At 34.3% G+C, this 21,101-nt stretch overlaps 1 protein-coding gene and 1 non-coding gene across 6 annotated transcripts in view; one reads left to right on the plus strand and one right to left on the minus strand.

The window, feature by feature from the left end:
* HDAC9 (histone deacetylase 9) overlaps positions 1-21,101 on the minus strand; it is an 830,046-nt gene that overhangs the window by 721,077 nt on the left and 87,868 nt on the right. The window lies entirely within an intron of this gene.
* On the plus strand, positions 19,666-19,788 carry LOC138377740 (U6atac minor spliceosomal RNA). Its single transcript, XR_011231892.1, has one exon. It is a non-coding gene; the product is annotated as a U6atac minor spliceosomal RNA (small nuclear RNA).

Consider the following 21,101-nt stretch of genomic DNA (forward strand, 5'->3'; position numbering starts at 1 on the left):
TATAACAAAGGCTCACTATCTTCAACTTACAGTCAGCACCTTATTAAACATTTACCAGAGTAGTTTGCAACACAGTCAGATGTACAGATGCCCTTCACTAACATTAGGATGAAATTGTGACATTCTTACCAACACAATAGAAAAAAGTCTAAAATTTAAAAATATTGAAATGGCAGATTATATGTACATATAATATTGCTACTTATCTAAAAAAATTTAAGTGAAATCCATGAAAAGTAATGAGATTTTGTTAAACTCTACAATATGCCAACAAGAACCGTTGGAAAAAATTCTGGAAAAAGCCCCAGTCACAACCAACCAACTAACCAGTCTCTCTTCTCTCTCTCTCTCTCTCTCTACTTCTCCCTCTCTCCCTTTCTCTCTCTCTCTCTCTCACACAAACACCTCTTACTGTACACAACTAGAAATAAAATTATGGTATTTATTGAAAAAAAAAGAAAGAGGGGGCATTTGAAGAGGTACAGAGCAAGAGAAGACACAGTGAAGAAATGACACAACTCTAAAAAGCCATCGTACATATTAATATGATATACCAGATGAGTGACTTCTCTCTTCTCAAGGAACAAGAAGTGTTTCAGAAATTGTCTAAATATGTATTTATATGATTGACAATAACAGCTTGGAATATGCCAATGGAGCCCAAGGGTATATAACAAACATTTTTAGCCCAATACTTGTCATCTCTTCAGGAAGACCAAGGCAAGAAAGTCCCCCATGGGATAAAGAAAATAAAAATTTCCCTTCACTTATCCTATTTTCTCTTGAGTCACTAACCTCCAAATGCCACACTATTCTGGGACCACATTTTAAGTCACATAAAAGCAATGCCTCCTTTTGGTGCCAAGTGCCAAAAGTTCTTTGAGGACAAGGACACAGTCACCTCTTTGGATGTTCAACATTTCTTTGTTAAATAATTATTTAAGAAAAGCAAACTAATTATTATATTAAGTTACTAAAACTTCATACAATAGAAAAGGAACAATGCACCCATGTGAGCATAAACACAGATAAATTTGGCAGAGATCATCATTCATGTATCATTTTCTTCCTAGAACACTGACTACAGGACCTCATGCATTAATATTTAATAGAATACTGATATATATTTATTGACTGCATAAGCCTTGTTGGCTCATTCCAACATAGATCTCTCCACATAAAGAAAGGACTGAGATTCTCCCTAGGCCATCTATAATGTCTCTCATCTAATAATACTAAAATACTTTTTTTAACTGGCCCAAGCAGATATCAGATTTCATATTCAAATCTGGATCTTAATTGAGTACAACTGGGGGAAATATGAAAAATGAGGTTACGTAATTGTTTAAATATAATATTGTCTAGCAGAATAGGGTAGAGTAGAATAATCCACTTATTAGAAAGTAACCCTTTCTGTTCATTTCTCCCTTTCCTTTCCAGGAAACAACAAATAATATCAACTCTTTCACTAACAAACAGCATAAGCCCACTATTTAACCACAGTACATAAGTACTATGTACTTTTCTATTATTTTACATTATCTTTCACGAAGTAGCATTTTATGGTTCTATATGAATACTAACAGTATTCTCTCCCAAAATAGAAATAATAAAATCTTTTCCATGAGCCATCAGTTTGTCTTGGGTAGACAGAATCACACTAAAGAAGTCTTTATAAATAATGCTTTGCTTTATTTCCTGCTGCCTGTGACACAATGTGCAGATATGACCTGCTGCATTCACTAATGGATTTCCTTATCTTATTGTGATACATAAAGGTGTTAAGAGTAGGATTTAGCTTTGGTAAACTTTGTACACATTGGTTTCCTATGCTGTTGCATATCAGACAAGTGTTTACTAGTTTCTCCAAGTACTATTCATCAGTGTAATTCTTAACCACATATTGGGAAAGCACCAGAATGAGATTTTCCACAGTGACATGAATTACTTTTAAATCACATGAGTTATAATGTATCTAATGACGTGGGTTGTGAGATCAGACCCTTTCACGCATTAATCTGAGCTTAAAATAAATTCTGAGAAGCAACATTGAAAATTCCTTGAAGCATACAAGGGTGGACAGAGCCATATATTTGCCTCTGAAAAAACATCCCCCATTAGGTCAAATACCAATTTTCATAGATTAATGGGTGGAATAAAGATCCTGAGTCAGATACATCATTAATACAACAGTAGCTTCTAATCCTGGTTCTGATACTTTTTGTATGATGTTGAATAATTATACTCCAAGGCCACTGCATCTTTATCTGTAACACAGAATAAAAATACACACCTTGTAATGTTATGTTGTGAGGCTTGGATGCAAATAATGTATCAAGTGATTAGCACAGTTCCTGGCACTACAGTAAGAGTAAATAACCCTGTAGCTATTATTATAATGATGTTTATCTTCTGATATCACTTATCCTGGAGATGAAATACCCTCTCCTCTTTAAACTGGATGAGGAAAAAAAAAAACAACTGCTGATAGATTACTTAATTTACAAAGATGGAAGGCTTGGAACTATGGAAAAATTATGACACAAGAGATCCTTCAAATGTACTTAGCAATCTGTTACATGCTGCCTGGTAGATGTCTCGAGAAATAAATTGCAGAATACTTTATTGCATGTAATTGGAGACCAGGGCTTAAAAATGCTTTTCCAAGAAGTGGTGTCAACAGTGAAAATGGAAGAATTGCTAGTTTCGCATCTCTTAAAAGCAGGCTATAGCCTAGTTTAGGTCTTACAGTGTGAATAACTTACACATTTATCTTTGCTGTTTTATCTGAATAGAGAGTTTGGTAAAATTAGAATTCAGCCAATATCAGTAACTATGTTTGCAGTCCTCAGCTGATGAAAATCAGTCATGATTACATCAGGCTCATAGAGAAAATTCCTTCTGAAAGAATATGGTCATGATAGTAAAATCCCCAGAGCGACCACATTAATAATTGTCTGTAAACAGACAATTATTATCCAGTAACTACTGTCAGGCTTTACAGTAATTAGATATGTGTAGAAGAAAGTTAAAAATTAGCCAAAGCATCTCTCTACAGGTAAAGTAAACAGAATTATAAATATGGAAAATTCTAGTCCCTCATACATAGACTACATTTTAGGGAGAAAAATGGAGAATAGGTCATGATTACTGCTTATCATTCTCTAAATGCCAAATGTAAACATTAACCACTGGCATACAGTAACTCTTAAACAGTACTCTGTCCTGTGAACAGATCTTTCTGTAACACGCTAGAAGTATTCTTTGTCGTGACTCAGATGGAAAATTTATTAAAATAAATTAACATTATACTGAGTCTCTAATTGGAAGTGGCTGTTCTCAACAAATATGTTTATCAAACAGTGTGACTGGCAAAATGTATTACTGTAGCTGCAGTTATCCAAATTACATGCTGTCTAAAGCAAAAAGGGCAAAAGCCATCTGGCTCATATAACTTGCATTTTCTAGACAGCTTGCAGCTGGTTCTGATTAAGCAGCATCTCAGAACTCCCAGAGATCTATTTTTACCCCTGAAAGTGTATTTTTAGGGCTCACACACCCAAGACACGGGGCATTTACATTAATAAAAGAACAACCACCTTCGATTAGGAAAAGGTTTATGTAACACTCTGGTTTGGTCTCTGGCTGTACTGTAAGTTGTATATGACAGTCTGAAATCTGTTTTTTAGAACATACCTCTTCTTTGGCTGTTTTAGTATCCCAAGGGAGAAAAAGATGCTTTCTCCATCTTATGAAATCATCAAGGGAAGATATCTTAACCAGAAACTTAACTAAATTTTCTTTCCTATTCTAGAAGGTCGGTACAATTGTTATCCCATTTTACAGATGAGGAAACAAAGGTTTAGATTGGCTAAATAACGTGGTCAATGTAAATAATCAGTGAATGATACAACCAAGATTCACACCCATATCTTCTGGCTGTAGAGCCTGAGTTATTAACCATAAGATTATACTGTCTCACCATTGTCAGGGTTAATAATGAATTTTAAAAATTCATTTTATCATAAGAAAATGTAATAATATTATATAAAGAGGTAATCATAAATTTCGATGGAAGCAGCATATTAGAACATTCTAGAACTGAATACTAATAAATCTTATAATAATAAAGATGATGAATAATAAAGAATTTTTTCTTCTAATTTAAATCTCCATAGTTGTATTATTTACCATCCTGTGCACCATCATCCTAATCATCAAATCGGGATGAAGTCTGACTTGGGTGCTACATAGAAGCATGCAGAAAATATTTAGATTGCTAAAAAGATATGGATATTCTAATTTTTATAGCCCTCTACCCAAAGAACCACAGTCAGTGAATCATTGAGCTCAGTGAACAACTCAAACTTGTAGTAACTAAAGATTTTTTTTTTTTTTTTTTTTGAGACAGAGTCTTGGGTCTCACTCTGCTGCCGAGGCAAGATAGAGTGCAGTGGCGTCATCATAGCTCACTGCAACCTCAAACTCCTGGGCCCAAGTAGCTGGGACTACAGAAGCGCACCACTACACCCAGCTCATTTTCCTACTTTTTTTGTAGAGACGGAGTCTCACTCTTGCTCAGGCTGGAGGTGACTAAAGAATTCTCTCCCAAAAGAATCCTGAAACTTATCCTTTGCTCACTCCACCACAGTGGCCTTTTGTCCCTCAAACTCCCACTCTCCCCTTCCCTCCAAAATTCCTCACATCTTTCCAAGTCTCATTCTCACTCTTCCTTCTCAGCTAAACATCCTCACAGGAGCCTTTCCTCACCCCCTATCCCATTATTTACTCCCACAACACTCTGTGATCACCACAACAGAAATAACCACAATGGCCACTGCACATTTTTGCATCCTCATAGCTTAACACACTCACCAGCACTCAAAAATGTTTGCTGAATGCATGACCACAGGAGTCATTCTATCAAGGCACAGATGTGGAATATGCAATATACCCAGTTCTCTCCAGATTAAAGTTTTCTTCTCATTCATCATCAATTAAATAGACAGCAGTGAATGTCTATGTAATTTTGTCATAAGGACCAAGTCAAATAACAGCCATAGAATACTGTACTATGACTGTTTCAGAAGGAAATCGTGTGTTCATCAGCACTTCCATAGAAGTTCATCATTTTCACATGCAAGGACAAAAGTCAAACCAATTCAGATATCCTTGCCTTTGGACTTCCCTCAATATATCACAGCACTCTCAGGCTCAAAACAAACACCACCAGAAACTCACCTACTATGTGCTATATTTATATTCAAGATATACCATAAGGGCCTGAAAATCTAATTTTTTTAAAGCTCTCAGATTTTCATGTTGAGATTGTGAGTTAGTGGGCTTCTCTGAGGACTAGATCTTCACACAAGCACAAAGGTGCTGAAGCACAGCTCAACAAGAGCTTTGTAAAGCTGCTTTCAAACACAGATGCAATCCTATTGCATAGATGATCACTGATGAGATTCCTGAATCACTAGTCCAAGACTGATGTTTTCTTCTTTTATTATTAGGTGATCTCATTTCACAGCTATAATTACATGCTTTTGAATTTCCAGGGGACTTTGCACATCTTGACTAGTAACTATTTGCATGCATTTTAAGTAATTATGGTCATATTCACCATCCAAAAGAAAGGCTGTCCTGTATGAATATGTCAGGGAGTATCTCATTCCTATCCTTGACGTCATTGCCATGCTCCTCTTACAAATAAATACCTTCTGATGGTAAAAACAGATAATAATGAATGGTTGCCAACTTTCCTCTCCTCCAGAATGTCATGGAGGATTAAGTGTTAAAATGATGAACTTGGCTATAAATAAAAGGGATCACTTCATTATAAAGAAATAAAAACTGTCATTTTATAACATAGGAAACTACTTCATGCTCAAATTTAGAAGAGGGAAAAAAGAGAATTTCAATTTAATATACGACCTTAAGCTGAAAAATACTAGCTATATTAACTTGGTTTTGGTTCCACATAATACATAATAGCAAACTCCCTACAAACAAAAACAATACTTCTCTGATTCTGGAAGTCTATGTGTCACAGTGTGCAAAGAAAGAAAAGGAAGTAACTGGTTTTAAAATAGTCCTGGTAAGTGACTCAATTACATTATAATGAAATCTTTCAACATCCTTTAGTTCTAAAGGTAAAATGTGGGTTATAGTTGAGAAAGGTTTAAAATTATGGTACAAGCTTATTTACCCTACATTATCTGAAATAGAAAACCCTCTTAACTAGAATTTATGTTCATTAGAAAAGTGATAAATGTCCAAAGCTGATGATTCTAGTAAGCAATTTATTGAATTTGAATTTTTGAAAATTCTCACTCTCATTATAAATTCAAAGTTTCTCCATTAGACTATAAATATCTTGAGAGCCAGATCTACGTCTTACTTATTTAAGGTTGTATCAGGGAATACAGAGGAGTATCTGGATTATACTAGGTGCCCAACAAACGCCTGATGAACATGAATACAATTTTAAGAATTCCTACTATGTGCCTCACTTTCCTTACTATATCAGGAAAACAGTTTACAGTATACATTGTTTGTAGTTGTCCTTAGCAGTCAAAAAGAACATTAATATCAGTGTTTACAAAAATTACAAGCTCTTTTTCCGTTAAAGAGATATTCCTTCTTTTTATTAAGCTCCAACCACTCTGATTCGAACAAAGGGAAATTTGATCTAACTCTTCTCAAAACTGTTGTACAGTCAATAACAATTAGATTTGCATCTCAATGATTCATTTCCACAATTTGGCCCAGACAACAATAGCAGTCTTAGATTTAATAGAAGATTACATTTCACACAAGAGTAATTAATAAACAAAGAGCAGAGTGTATCTAATGTAAAATTCAGAAGTGCTTAGCAAGAGACATGGCTGTGGAAAGGGCACTGGCTTCAAGGGCAAAGACTTGGGTTTGAGCCAAAATTTAGCACTTATTAGCAATGTGACCCTAAGCTAGTCTCTGACAGTGGCTTATCATTCTCCTATAATCAATGGGAACCATAAAGTACCTACCTCATGGGTTTATTACGGAAAATAATGTGTGATAGATATGAACAATCTCTTAGCATAGTGCCTGTTAAGTAAGCAGTTGATCAATAAAGTTTTGTTGAATCATAAAGTAAAAGGTCACAAAACCAGGAAAGTCACTAGCTAGCCCTTTCCACCAAAATGTCCACACTTACAATAGTTTATGGGAATAACAGACCAAAAGGACTAAAGGAGCTTGGAAATGACACAATAAATAAACAAAATAGAATTTAAAAAAAGGAAAAGCTGCTAAATAAGGTATGTTGACAGTTACTTTTGTTTACTCAATGGATTAGGACTTAACTGAAGGACAATTAAGTTGTATATAATAATAACAAAATGCAGAAAGTGCATATCTGAGTAAGGCAGGGGTCTTTTTCTGACTCAATATCATTTCAAGACTCTTACTCAGACTTAGAAGCTACATAATTTATATGGTGTCTTCAGGGTTCTCATTGTTTTTCATTTTCCTCATGCTAATTTAATCTTTATTATTTAGCTTGGTTTCCTTTCTCATTGACAGCTAGATTAATTTTTTTCTTTATATTTTCTTCCTATACTCCAGCCTATCAATGATGGCATTGTTTACAATTTAGAACTCTAAGACATTTTGCATTACAAATGACTAGGTCCACCCCACAAGTTAAAACTGGTTTCAGATGGAAGGAGTTATTTTTGTTTTGGTTTGCTGCAGGTGATGTTAGGGTAGAAGACGAAGGTCGATGTTGAGATAAAAAATGTGCAAGGTGGTGATCTGGGCAACTAATAAGAAACATTTGGCTGGGCACAGTGGCTGGTACCTGTAATTCCAACTATTTGGGAGGCTAGGGTGGGAGGATCACTTGAGCTCAGGAGTTCAAGGCTGCAGTGAGCTATCATTGCACCACTGCACTCCCCCCTGGGTGATTTGAAGTTGTCTCTCAAACAGGATTCAGTACTTGTCTAACATCATGTTTGCTCCTCTCCCAAACATTTTTTATCCCTCCACTCTTAAATTAGGCACTGAATAGGTTGATCTCAAATCACCCACAGATAAGCCAGTTCTTTCAAAGTAAATCATTTAACAGTACTTTTAAGCACATCACTTGGTACATGCTCTGGAAAGGTCTGAAGGTCTGTGTGAGAAATTTATTTTAGAAATTAGAGATTCACAGTGCTGTGCTGCTCCTGAGAAACATGAATGCAATGTTCTTTTTTAAAAATACCATAAAGATCTAATAATAAATAAGACAAGTGTGTGTGTGTGTTTATTCGTGTGACTGTAGCAGGAGACACGGCATCTATCTCTCTCCATCAATCTGTCTATGCCATAGTACTCTATTTGTTTTGGCTGCTAGAAAGCTCAAGGTTAGAATAAACAATGAATCAAAGCAAAACCTAAAATAATGTAAACCCTTAAAGAAAATTTATTTTCTTGTTCCTAGTTAAGACTTCCTACTTATTTATATTTTTCCTGATAATGTACCTTTTCTTCTATATACATGTCCTCATTATTAAGTTGAATATGTTCTTAGAAGATATCTCAAATCATTTTTTGAATGAGGCATGCATAAATTAAATAAGATAAACACTTGGACTAAATTTATTATCAAGTTGCTGCCACTCCCCCTTCCTACACTTGAACTTACTACCAAAAACAATTTCAGCATGTCCCCCAAAAATGCTGTGTACCTCTCAAAACAGAATTTTTTAAAGGTCATCCATCTATTTAAGTCAATGGCCTTGTGAATACTCATATTATTTTTTATGATTCACATGGGAAACAATATCTCCTCATTATTCTTTCATCTCCCATAACCACAAAAATATTCAAGTAATTGAAAGGCTGAAATTTAAGGAGTTTCTCTGGGAATATTCACCCCCCCCCACCCCCCGCCGACACACTCCACCCTTTCTTATTTATAATGAGATCCTAGCCAAAAGAGGTGTTTTTGTACATAAAAAGAATTACACAAAAGAGAAAGTCAAAGACAATCTTCCACTGGGATTTGTTTATTTACATCACTGAGGTCCTACTTACTCCTGACCTCATCTGTAAATGCAGAAATACTTCTAAATAAACATAGTTTAGAAAGCTGAAATAATGGAATAAATTTTATTCTGCATTTAAAAAGTCAGGTTTATACAACTGATATGAGCAGAATTCCAGCAATGATTATTAGCTGATGTGTATTTAAGTTTTATTTGCCAAAACTTTTATCCCCTTAACATCTTTTATCCCCTTCTTGTCACCAATTAACAGCTGCAATGATAGAAACTGTAATTCACATGCCAAAAATGATCAGTCACAGGTTTCCATAACTATAAAACACAGATTGTTTTCCATAATTCCAATCAGGTTTTCATAAAACTATGGCTTTCTTGGCACACAAATTCCCCACTGGCCTATCACTGGTTTCAAAAATTAACTATTAAAAATTGTAACTATTAAAAAATTACTATTCAAAAAATAACCTCAATGACACGTCTACATGTGTCTATGTGCAGTAAATCTTATCAAATCCCAAAGGTATTGCCGATGAATGTTTGAGCCCCTACTCTCAAAAAAGAAAGATAAAGTGCTCTAACTTTCCCTGTGAATGTTAAACCCAAAATAAAGGCTTTTTAAAAAGAAATAAGGCAAATATAGAATTACTTATAGATTTCACAAATAATATTCATAACATGCACACGTTTAACTTGGAAATTTTCTAATAAGCATTTCACATTAAATAAAACTACGGAACTGAACTGGGAAATAAAAAAGATGACATACAATAATCCTCAGTGAAAAAATTACATAATAAAAAGAAATCAAATGTTTTCAAGTTATTGTGTAGATATAATAAATGAGCAATTAAAATTATAATAGAACTTCATTAGAACTAGAAAATATATTACAGAAAAATAAACAGAAGAAAATATACTATCTCCCTTGTACAATCACAGTTCTTTGTTCACCTCTCCTTTATGGTTTTATAGCATTATAGTATAATTACATTTTTACATGTCTGTTTTCCAGCAAGACTTTGATTACCAGGAATGGGGAAACTGGGTAATTGTAAATTCCATATTCACACTTTTTCCTTCACATAATAGAAGCTCAGTATATTTTGAAAAGAGGACTTGACCATAGTATATTTTAAAGCATATTATAAAACATTAATAATTTAAATAGTGTACTTTCTATATCTAATTTGAAGTAGATCAGTGAATAAGAAAATAAAGTCCAGTAAAATATCTAATTTATGTAAGAATGTAATAACATGATAAAAAGGAAATTGAAAATAACTGGGGATGAGGAGAAAGAAAGATATATAATAAATGATACTGACATAACTAGTTAATAATCTGAGAAAAAATGGATCAAAATTTATACCATACATTATAATTATAGTAATACTCTCTCCATCTCTGTGTGTGTATGTAGATGTGTAGACAATACAGAAATATGTAATTAGCTCATAAAAATTAGCATAAAATAGAATTGAGTGTTTTTTATAGAATGACAACTTTCTAAACCTTGAGTCAATAAAAGAAATAAAATTGGCCGGGCGCGGTGGCTCACGCCTGTAATTCTAGCTCTCTGGGAGGCCGAGGTGGGCGGATCGTTTGAGCTCAGGAGTTCGAGACCAGCCTGAGCAAGAGCGAGACCCCATCTCTACTAAAAATAGAAAGAAATTATATGGACAGCTAAAAATATATATATAGAAAAAATTAGCCGGGCATGGTGGTGCATGCCTGTAGTCCCAGCTACTCGGGAGGCTGAGACAGGAGGATCGCTTGAGCTCAGGAGTTTGAGGTTGCTGTGAGCTAGGCTAACGCCACGGCACTCACTCTAGCCTGGGCAACAGAGTGAGACTCTGTCTCAAAAAAAAAAAAAAAAAAAAAGAAATAAAATTATGTAAATTTTGTAGCAATTTAATCTTTAATACTAAGAAAAGCAATAGTCGTAAAATGAAAAAAACACCATAATCCAGAAATACATTTATCACATACAAGAGATAAGAGGTTAATTTCTATGTTACATAGAGGAGATAACCAATCTGATAGAAAGACATCAAATCTAGAGGATAAATAAGTCAATAACATGACATGCACAAGAGAAAATTAAATTATTAAGCACACATAAATAAAAAAGAACACTCAAGCATTTTATTCATCAAAACAACACAAGTTAAAACAACAGTGAAGTACCATTTTACATTTATTGAATTAAAAAAATTCTAAAAAAGCAATATTCATCACTGTCCAGGTTCTCAAAAAAGTGACAATGATAAACTCACACATTATTATTGCCAATTTACATTAGAAAGCAATTTGACAAAGCACTTCAAAGGCCATTTTTTAAAAAGCACATCCTTTGACCCAGAAAAATATGCAAAACCTTTAACCTAATACTATTAGGTCAGAAATTCTAAACTGAGTAAATAAATCCAAAAAAAAAAGAGGGCAGATTCAAATAAATGTTTTGTGGTGATATAAGTTATAATAGCAAAACATTATAAATCTAAGTCAGTAACACCATAGGAATGATTAAGTAAACTACAGATTATCAAACAACCACTCCTAAAGGAATATCATAAAGTCATTTTAAAGTATAATACATGTAAAGGACAATATAAATTGAAGCTGAATGTGATCTGAAAATTAAAGGAAACAGACAAATTGCACAAGTTGGTATGCTGAGGCACAGTTCCTTTCTGATCATAACACTGTTTATTCGCCAATTAAAAACTGTTAGTTATTAATGCATGAATTATTATTGGTAGATGTTCAAAATTAGAGACACACAGAAGGATCATGGAAGAGACCAGAGCTAAAAACAAAACTAATTCCTTTGAGAGAAATTATCATTTCTGGAATGTGGTACTTGCTCTGGCATTTAAATTGAGAAGAGGCTAAAAATGAATGAGAGAATTAGCACAGTAAATTTATGAAAGACAAAACAAGAAGGCCTACAAAAAGCATTTTCTCCATGGAGATCAAAAATTAAAGCTAGTTCTAAGCTAAAAACAGCAAATTAATTAGTCCATTCAAGAAGCTAGAAAACAGAAAAAGGAATATTGTTTTAAAAATCTTTCCCTACCACTAATTTTTTTTTCCTCTTTCCTCCACCAATCCTCCTTCTTCATTCCTCTGCCCATTGTAGCCCATTCGAGTCTAACTAAGAAAAGCAGGGAGGGTACAATCAGCTTTTGCTTGTTTACATTCACCATTTGGACACAAGCTTTAACATTAGCTTAAAAAAAACTGATGGATAGGTTTGGAGAAAAGGCAAGCTTCTCCCATATCTGTATAACATTATCTGCAAAAACACAGTGCTCCTTAAACTTTTATTTCATTAAATGTAACCAAAATGTGAAAATTTGTTACGCCACAATCACAGGTATTAGCACAACTCTACCAGGATCAGCCACTGTGTTGAGACACATCTGATGTGCCAGAAACAAACTAGGAAGTGGTGTGTGGGAGGAAAGAAAAGTAAAAGTTGTCAAACATATTTCTTTAGGCATTCAATATAATCTGTTATTCTAATTATTTTCCTGGTATTTATGTAGCCAAGTTAATTATTATATAAACCAAACTAAAACTTTTAGTTTCCCCTAAAACTCTTCCTTTAGTATTCCTCCCATGATGAAATTGGCCTACCCACATACACCACATACATACAAACACATTATATTATGAAATTTTCTACTTGGGATGTTATGCCCCTAGGTATTAAATTATCCTACATTCCTCCAAAATATCCAACCATTTTATGATAGTCAAGATCTGTCAATAGCTGGAATATTTCTTCCTCAATATTTCTGTTCTAATCGAAACAATTGTGAGTACTCAACAAAATAAATTTAGTGCCAAAATCAGTGCCAGTTATCAAGACAATATATACAGTTTGGCAGTGGGAAATAAATTGCCTGAAATCCCCATATTTCACACCGACTACCAGAGAGCCCAGGTAATTTATGAATATTTAAATTATGCAAAATTAAGACTTGTAGTCTTGTGATATACAGTTCACCTTTAAATATACAAGCCAGGAACACATCAGATAATACCTTTTCATCCAATTCTCCTAGATAATAGTGCCTAAGAAAAACACTTGAACATACAGAGGAACCTTGATCCATTCACCCAATTAAAAATGTGAGGACTGTTTATTGGCTAACATTTATAAAGCACATGTAATGTTTCAGACACTGTTCTAAAGTGCTTTACATGTATTCATTCATTTAATCCTCACAAGAATTTTTGAGGCCGATATCTTAATAAGTATGCCCGTTGTGCAGACAGGCACAATGAAACAGAGATTAAGAAAGTCATTGTTGGAACTGAGTTTCCACCCAGGTAAATGGCTCCAGAGCCCATATCCTCCTCTACACTCTGGGCATTATCCCAGGTGTACTGTGACAACTTCTATGCTATTTCCTGTGGGCCATCTCTGGGTTTCCACTGTGATAGACACTTACATGCCCACTAACCAAAAGCATTATGGTGATTCAAGAGGAGTCAGTTAAACCACTTCTGCAGAAACAATTCATCGTAATGAAAATACTTTCAACTCAACCAATGGCACTGGAACATCTTAAATCTTAACACATAAAATCTTAAATCCGCTAGTCTGCAATACAGTATCTTTTAATTTAAATGGTCTTCAACCTACCAAGAGGAAATGAAGTCTAGCAAGCATAAGAACAGTGGAGGAGAAGGTATAAGTACTGAGAACATGGGAATTTTACATTACTTTTAATTGATCTCTGAATTAAGTACAAGTGTCTGCACACAGGTGCAACATGCTCCACAAAGCAAGAAATCCTAAGGGGGATTAACTGATTAACTGTTAAATATTCTCTGGGCTCTCATAGGTAAATATCTTGAAGAATGGCAACGTAGAAGGTAAAGAAACAAGATAGTCATTGAAAAAATATCTGAAAAAAAAATAGAGAAACCTAGTAGAAACCTACCTACATAGGTAGTTTCTAACTAAAAATGCCAAGAGAGTTCTGTGATCTGAAATTTTACTTAATTCAAGACCACAGGAAAACAAAAGCAAAATAAGCAAAATAGGATCATTTGAATCTGTCTATATATGGCTGAGAAGACATTTATTAAAATTTAATAGTGGGTGCTGGCAGAGCTCTATAGCTTAAACAAAGATTGTAAATAGGTAAAAATAGTCCCCAATTTTCTCTTCTTAAAAATGTCAGAGGAAGAATGACCTGGTGGAGACAGAACAGAGAAGTTCTTCGTTTTCCATTACTGTGAAGTACTGTGAACACATTTCCAAAGTGCCATCTCTCATTGCCAGCTACCTAATTCTTTATTTATTTTCCTCTATTGTAAATAATCAGTTGCCTAGGCTGATTTCACTACCTTTGCTTTTTCAACTCTATTTAGTAAGATAATGGGAAAATAATTCATCTCATGGAGAAAAGAAATGTAAATGACATTGATTTCTGAATGCTAGTAGAAAATTGGAATGCTAAAGCAAAAAAAAAAAAAAGAAGAAAACACAAAGACACTCATCCTAGGTGAGCTACTGAAAGAGACTGCTTCCTACAGGTGGTTGCAGGGCTGCTCTACTTGGCCAGAGTTGGGAAAGGAGCCCTGGGCAGGAGCCCTTGGCTCCTGGGGTCTCTCAGAGGTGCTAGTCTGCCAGCCCTCCCTTAGGACAGGCCCTGCAGATGTCGGTTGGACCAGGAACCTGCAGTTCCACACTTTTCTATGAATAAGTGGCTAAAGTCACTCGGGTTTGGGGGAAGCATAAGAAGCTGGCTTCAGCCTTGGGCTCACTATCTGTTCTAAAATCCAACATTATTTGCAATAAAGTTGTTATTTTTATCTCTTTCTCTTTCTTATATTTGTTTTTTAGTGGCTCAGAATATGAGAAGAATGAAGTAGTAGATAATACTCTTGGATCCCAACCAATCTCAATTTAAACTAAACTTTTGGCTGGTTTCCCAAATTAATATGATGTATGGGGAGCTAAATTTAGAAAGCATTAAAAAAAAAAAAAAAAGGAAAACTACCTCGAGATACAAAATCTGAGACTGAGAATGGGGAGTGGCTCTTTAAGCAGTTAGATAAGCTTCCAAAGACCTGCTCTGTTGCAAGGTAGACATGCCTTGTGGCCTAATAGTGACATAGCTTCTTGTAAAAACTAAGCCACCGGGCTTGGCTCCCCTTATGTGTAAACTAAGGCAGCTGTATCAAACCATTTCTGGGGCACCTACAGGCTCCAGCATTCTATGATGTTATAACTAAAATTAACTAGCTTTGGCAGCACCTTCAAAGTAAAAAATGAAAACCCACATCAGTACCACATCACAAGACTGAAGTCAGCCAAGAGCAAGAGCCACCACACTTTAAGAAAGAAGAAAATGCTGTTGATCTTCAGTAGCTTTAGAAACTTAAGAGGAGGGGAAAAGTTATAACAAGGAATTAAAATAAGACATTGACCTTTGTGAATAGGTCAGATACAAGAAAAATTAGTGCCAGGCTAAAGGTAAAGGAGTCTCTCTTTGTTTTATTTTTAAAATAGATCTGTCCTTAGAAATATTATTAACAATATTGAACCCCTGACTGCTCAATGGTATTAGTCCACTACCAAAACCCAGGAAAGTCCTATATTAGCTTGCAGATGAATCATGGCTTTTAGGATTTATCTGGAACCCAGTGTGATTCTATAGATAGGCTGGGCCAAACACCACAGAAAATGCCCAGAAACATTTGACCCAGGCCAAAAAAGTGCTGACACATTTCACTGACACAGAACCCACAAGTCAACATGAAGCCTTCACTGGAAGATATAGTCTTTGAGTGAAGTTTTCCAGGGATCCAGCCAAAACTCATAGATTATTAAAAAAAAAAAAAAAACTCTCAAATCCAAAATGGCTCCAAATAGAGGTTTGTAGGAGAGGGGAATTATGCATATTATGCATGGAAATTTATCATTTGCAACCAGTGGATTCAATTGCTGATCTAATTACATCAGAGGATTTTAATTCTTCCTGGAAATTCATTACAAATTACAGGTAACTGCAGTCTGAGCAGAACTAAAACTTCTGTGTATTTTTAAACAAGCCAATTGTTTCAATGAGATAAGTACATTATTTCCACCAGACAGATAATTGTTTTCTTGTTCAATTGCATTACATTTGTGTATCCAGGTATAAAATGTTACAAATGGAAAATTACTGAGAAGCAAAGCAGTCATTAGTGTGACTTATAAATGGAGCAAAGTTGTCACAAAAGTTTTATTCATGCTTTTTTTACATTTCTGAATATGTAGATCTTATTATTTTAATCTCTTACATATCTGATTGCAGAGCAAACAGTAAAAGTAGATCCTTGTGTATCCAACTATATATGTACACAACTACACATAATACAAACAGAACTAAGAGGTCATCTGACCAATCTGAATGGCTAAGTCCTTAAATAAAAATATACACAAAAATAAAATGAATCCAAGGATACATTACTCAACTTTACAAGAAATGAAGAAAGTTGGGATCTGTGGAAAATACAAATAAATAATTTTAAAGTGTCTCTATTTGAAATAAATAACCCTTCTAGATTTTACTTTGTAGATAGAAGAATTATATCTGAAAAGTATATATCTGATTACTGCTATGACATTATTCCCTTGGGAAAATTCTTAACTCTTAGTTGTCCTCAATTAAGGAGCTCTAAAGCAAATATAAGAGACAGTAAATGACAAAAAGTACTATCAACACTTTGGTAGTTCAAGGCAGAAGATTGTTTCCAGGTGGAATTTGTACATTGTAGATGGGAACTGGGCAAAATCGCCAAGGAGAGTGTCCTTGCCTACCAGAAAGTGAGAAGACAATTATGATAATCAATATCTAACACCCAATACATATCCTGGGGCATAGTAAGTTCTATTTGATAGAGAAATACTGACTTTTAATCCTAGTCATTTAATGTCTTTGAATTAAAGTTTACAGTGTCTATCCCCAAATGTTCAATAGTTTCTATGTCAAATACATTATATCAACCTACATGTATATTTTAAAAAGAGAGAGTTCATAGTTTTTCTAAACTATTTTTGAAAATTCACCATATTTCAAGTTATACAATTAGAAAAAAATTGTTATAGGGCATAGACTATAATTTAAACACCACATATTGATCAAATTCCCAAAACTTCCATTTGATACAGCCTACAGGAATGTGCTATTCAAAACAGAAAGTATTCTTGCATAAGTTAAAAATGGATATCGTGAGATCCTATGATGTTAACACATAGCTAGAAACATATAAAAAGGTTCAATAGAATTTTGAATGAAATGTGGTAAACATGGGATCATTTGAATCAGTGATTCCTCCTTTTGTTTTAAATTAGATAATTAATTCTGAGAAGATTTTAGAGTTGGAATATTTGTAATAGAATAAAATTTCAACAAAAACCAAAATTTCTTTATAGTGCTTAAATTTAAAGAAAAATGCTGCTTGTATTTTTTCTTTTTTATAGCTATATTAATTTACATCTATATAAAATAGGGTTAGACCCTCTGTAAAGGATATATTTTTTTAAAATCACACTTTTAATATTTTGGGAAGAAAATGTTTAGCCCAAAGCTGCTTCTAGGCAAGATTATATGAAAGCTTTGATTTGTTTAATCTATTATAATATTTTGACTGATATTAAATTAATAAAAACATCAAAAGAAGAGGTTCAGAAGATGATTTGCTATAATACTTATTTCTGAATTTACTCAGGGCCATTTTTTGCAGCTTAGAATAATTTTTGGCATATAGATATCTTCTCCAGAATTTTTGAGCTATAACGAATCCTAAAAATTCTTAATCCAACCTCCTCATTTTTGGACAGAAATCAAAGTCCTAGGAATTCACCTTTTTTGAAATTTTCCTAATTCTCAAAACCATATAAATATTTTAATTTTCTAATCCTCATGTGCACATAAGCTAAACAAAACCACAGTTGTTTCATACCACTCTGTCTTGGTTCTCTAATTTATTTCTACTGCACATCCCTCTTTCTCCGGTCTCCAGTCTCACTCCATTACCTCCGAATACACACTTTCTCTTTATCTTGGGCTAAAAAGTTTTGAATATGTGATGTGCCAGGCACTGTGCAAGGCAATGGCTATACAAAGAGGTACTACTCTCAAGAAACTTACAGTCTGATGGAAGAAATGGACAAATATTCAAATAATTATGGAGAGATACACTGTATGCTATAAGAGAGGTAGATACAAAACTCTAAGTGTAATAAAATATAAAAAAGGGAGAAACTAAATTATCCTAGTAGAAGGATGTGATAGGGGATAAATTTAACAGGAGGAAGAGAGGAAAAGGCATTTCAAGTATTGAGAACAACCAGTGCAAAGGAATAGAGACGATGAAGAACATAATACGTATGTCTAAGGTATGACGAAACATTTACACACAATGGCAAACATTGAGTATAAAGAATCAAAGCTCAGGCACAACGTCGCTGAAAAACAAGGAATTAAATTCAGCAGAGGATTTGTTGAGTAATTCAGCAGAGGAATTGCTGAGTAACAAAAATGTCGGTAACAGTGAAAATGCCAAGTCCATAAATCGAGTGGGGCTGAGGAGAAGCAGGCACGCCTGGAGCATGGAGCCAAGCTCCTTCTAAACAAGGGAGGTGGCAGCCCCTAAAGTAGAGGTGAAATTTTGTTTGTTCCTTATTCATGATCCTAAAGAACAAAACTCATTTGGCGACAAATCTAAACTCATATGGCAGCAAAAACTGGTCTACACAGACATGAGGCTATTTGTTGTTTTCATTTAACTCATTGAGGATTAAAGTATATGAACTTCACTGTAGAAATATTAATATTTTTTATGATGCAGAGCCATCCCAGACCCCATTAATTGTGGCAGGTAATATACTATATAGATTTAAGTGGTCCTTAAAACCTAATACATTTTTACAATCTGGTAAATTCTCAATTCCAAAACACACCTCACCTTTAGGGTAATGGATAAGATTCTGTAGACCTTAAGTTTTGAGGTTCCACAGAATCAGTCAGACACACAAAGAGGTTTACTGTCCAAAAAACGTTTCAGAAACCATGGAAGATCCATTTAGAATTATTTTGTCAGTTGGAGAACGAGTTTTCAGTGCCACACACTTTCTATTATTGACCACTTTTGTGACCAATGGCATAATTTATTTTATTTAAATAATATTAGTTAAAAACAAAAAATAAACTGCCAATCATGAACTCTTAAACCAACCAACCTTCCCCCCTCCCTCATAATGCCAAGAAATTTTTTTGTTTTACACAAAATGTAAAACAACATTTTCTTTGCCTCCTATAACCTTAATAGATAATTTCCTGGAATTGTCTGTTCAAATAGAAAATTAATTTCCATGCACAGCTGGAAATACCACATTGGCAAGAAAGAAAAACATCAAACACCAGTAGATTAAATAAAAAGTGGAGGAAGTATAAAGACTAAACAAAATAGAACTTGCTCAGTAAGATGGTCATATGAAAACAACTGTTTGCCTGTTTATTTAATGTATAAATACATCTTTTAAAATGAAGCAGCAATAATCACGGCAGCATTGGATCCAGAGATATAATTAGGGGATTATATCATTCAAGAAGTATTTCTGGTGTTGTAGGAAAGGAGAGAAGGTAGCATTGCCCTTGACAGGAACGGAACAGGCCCTCACTGCACAACACACATACAGTGAAGGTTTTGGCACCTACTTTGTAGCATTTAACCATGTTTTTCCAGTTTGGGATGATGGAAAAGTTCCAGAGATGGACAGTGGTGATGGCTGCACAAAAATATAAATATACTTAATACCACTAAAATGTACACTCACAATGTATTAAAGTGATAAAAATTTAACCACTATCAAAAAATTAATTTCAATAATAATAACATAAATCAACAAAACAGAACAGTCTGAAAGAAAAATGAGCAAAGCACACAAACATAAATTCAAAACAGGGAAAGAAAATCCTATAAAGATATGGAAAAATGTTCGAAACCACTAATAATTAGAATACAAGTAAAAATGAGTAAAAAGTATGTTTAATTGTTCAAATTAGCAAAGATTTAAAAGATTGCCAATTAAAAACAACAAAAAAAAGTGGCTTTTCTAGACCTACTGACAAGATCAACCTCTGTTTACATATCTCCCTTCTTTGGCTTAGACCTACCTAATGGGTATCCCTCTTTGCAGTGACAGCCATTAAGAAAAAGCAGGCTCATGGTGCCATCTGGGGACTATTCCATGATGCTGTAACTGCTACAGGCAATGAGTTACATGGCCAACACTCAACTAATAAGCAAACTAAAAACAGAATGATATGCTTTGCACAAACACTTTAAAAACAAAAAGCATAGACAGAAAACAGAACACCACCTTCAGGACCTGCCACAAAGAAAGGCAAACAAGAAGCAGTAACAATGTGGGAATGACAAAGCTTCACATGGCAGCCAGACAGTCGGCCCCCTTGGTCCTGCTGCCTTGATTCTCAGGTTGTCAAAGAAAAAAAAAAAATTCATCTGCTCGTGGTGCAGAACTGACACTGTGTAAATAGCAACAGGCAGAAGGTTCAGTAAAAATCAATGTGTTATGAAAACAAAGATAGAGAAAAATATTACAGGTAAACCTTATCATTACAGGACTTCCTAATGAGTGAAAGGTTGAGTTCAAAATATTAGGAACATTTCTAGATAAAACATAGCAGAGTTCCAAGGTGGCATATTTTGTTTTAAAGCATGGAGCTACATCTCTTTTCCCTTGGACAAACAAAACACCTCTTACCTCAGTAAATCTCCTTATATACCACAAGCAAACGGAGGTCAATTTAATTGTCTAAATAATTCATTCCCCATAAAGGAGGGAGGAAGTGGCTGGCAAAATACCTGGCACAAAGTAGAAGCTCAATAAAGATTTGTTGAACTGAACTGAAACAAATAGTAAAAGCTAATAAAGATTACTTATCTCTATTATTGATGAAATTTATTACATTATTGTTCCAACTTTACACCTGATTTTACCTATGGAAAATAACTGACCTTGTCTATACAGAG

The sequence above is a fragment of the Eulemur rufifrons genome, chromosome 29, assembly GCF_041146395.1.
Source record: "Eulemur rufifrons isolate Redbay chromosome 29, OSU_ERuf_1, whole genome shotgun sequence".
NCBI classification, from domain to species: domain Eukaryota; kingdom Metazoa; phylum Chordata; class Mammalia; order Primates; family Lemuridae; genus Eulemur; species Eulemur rufifrons.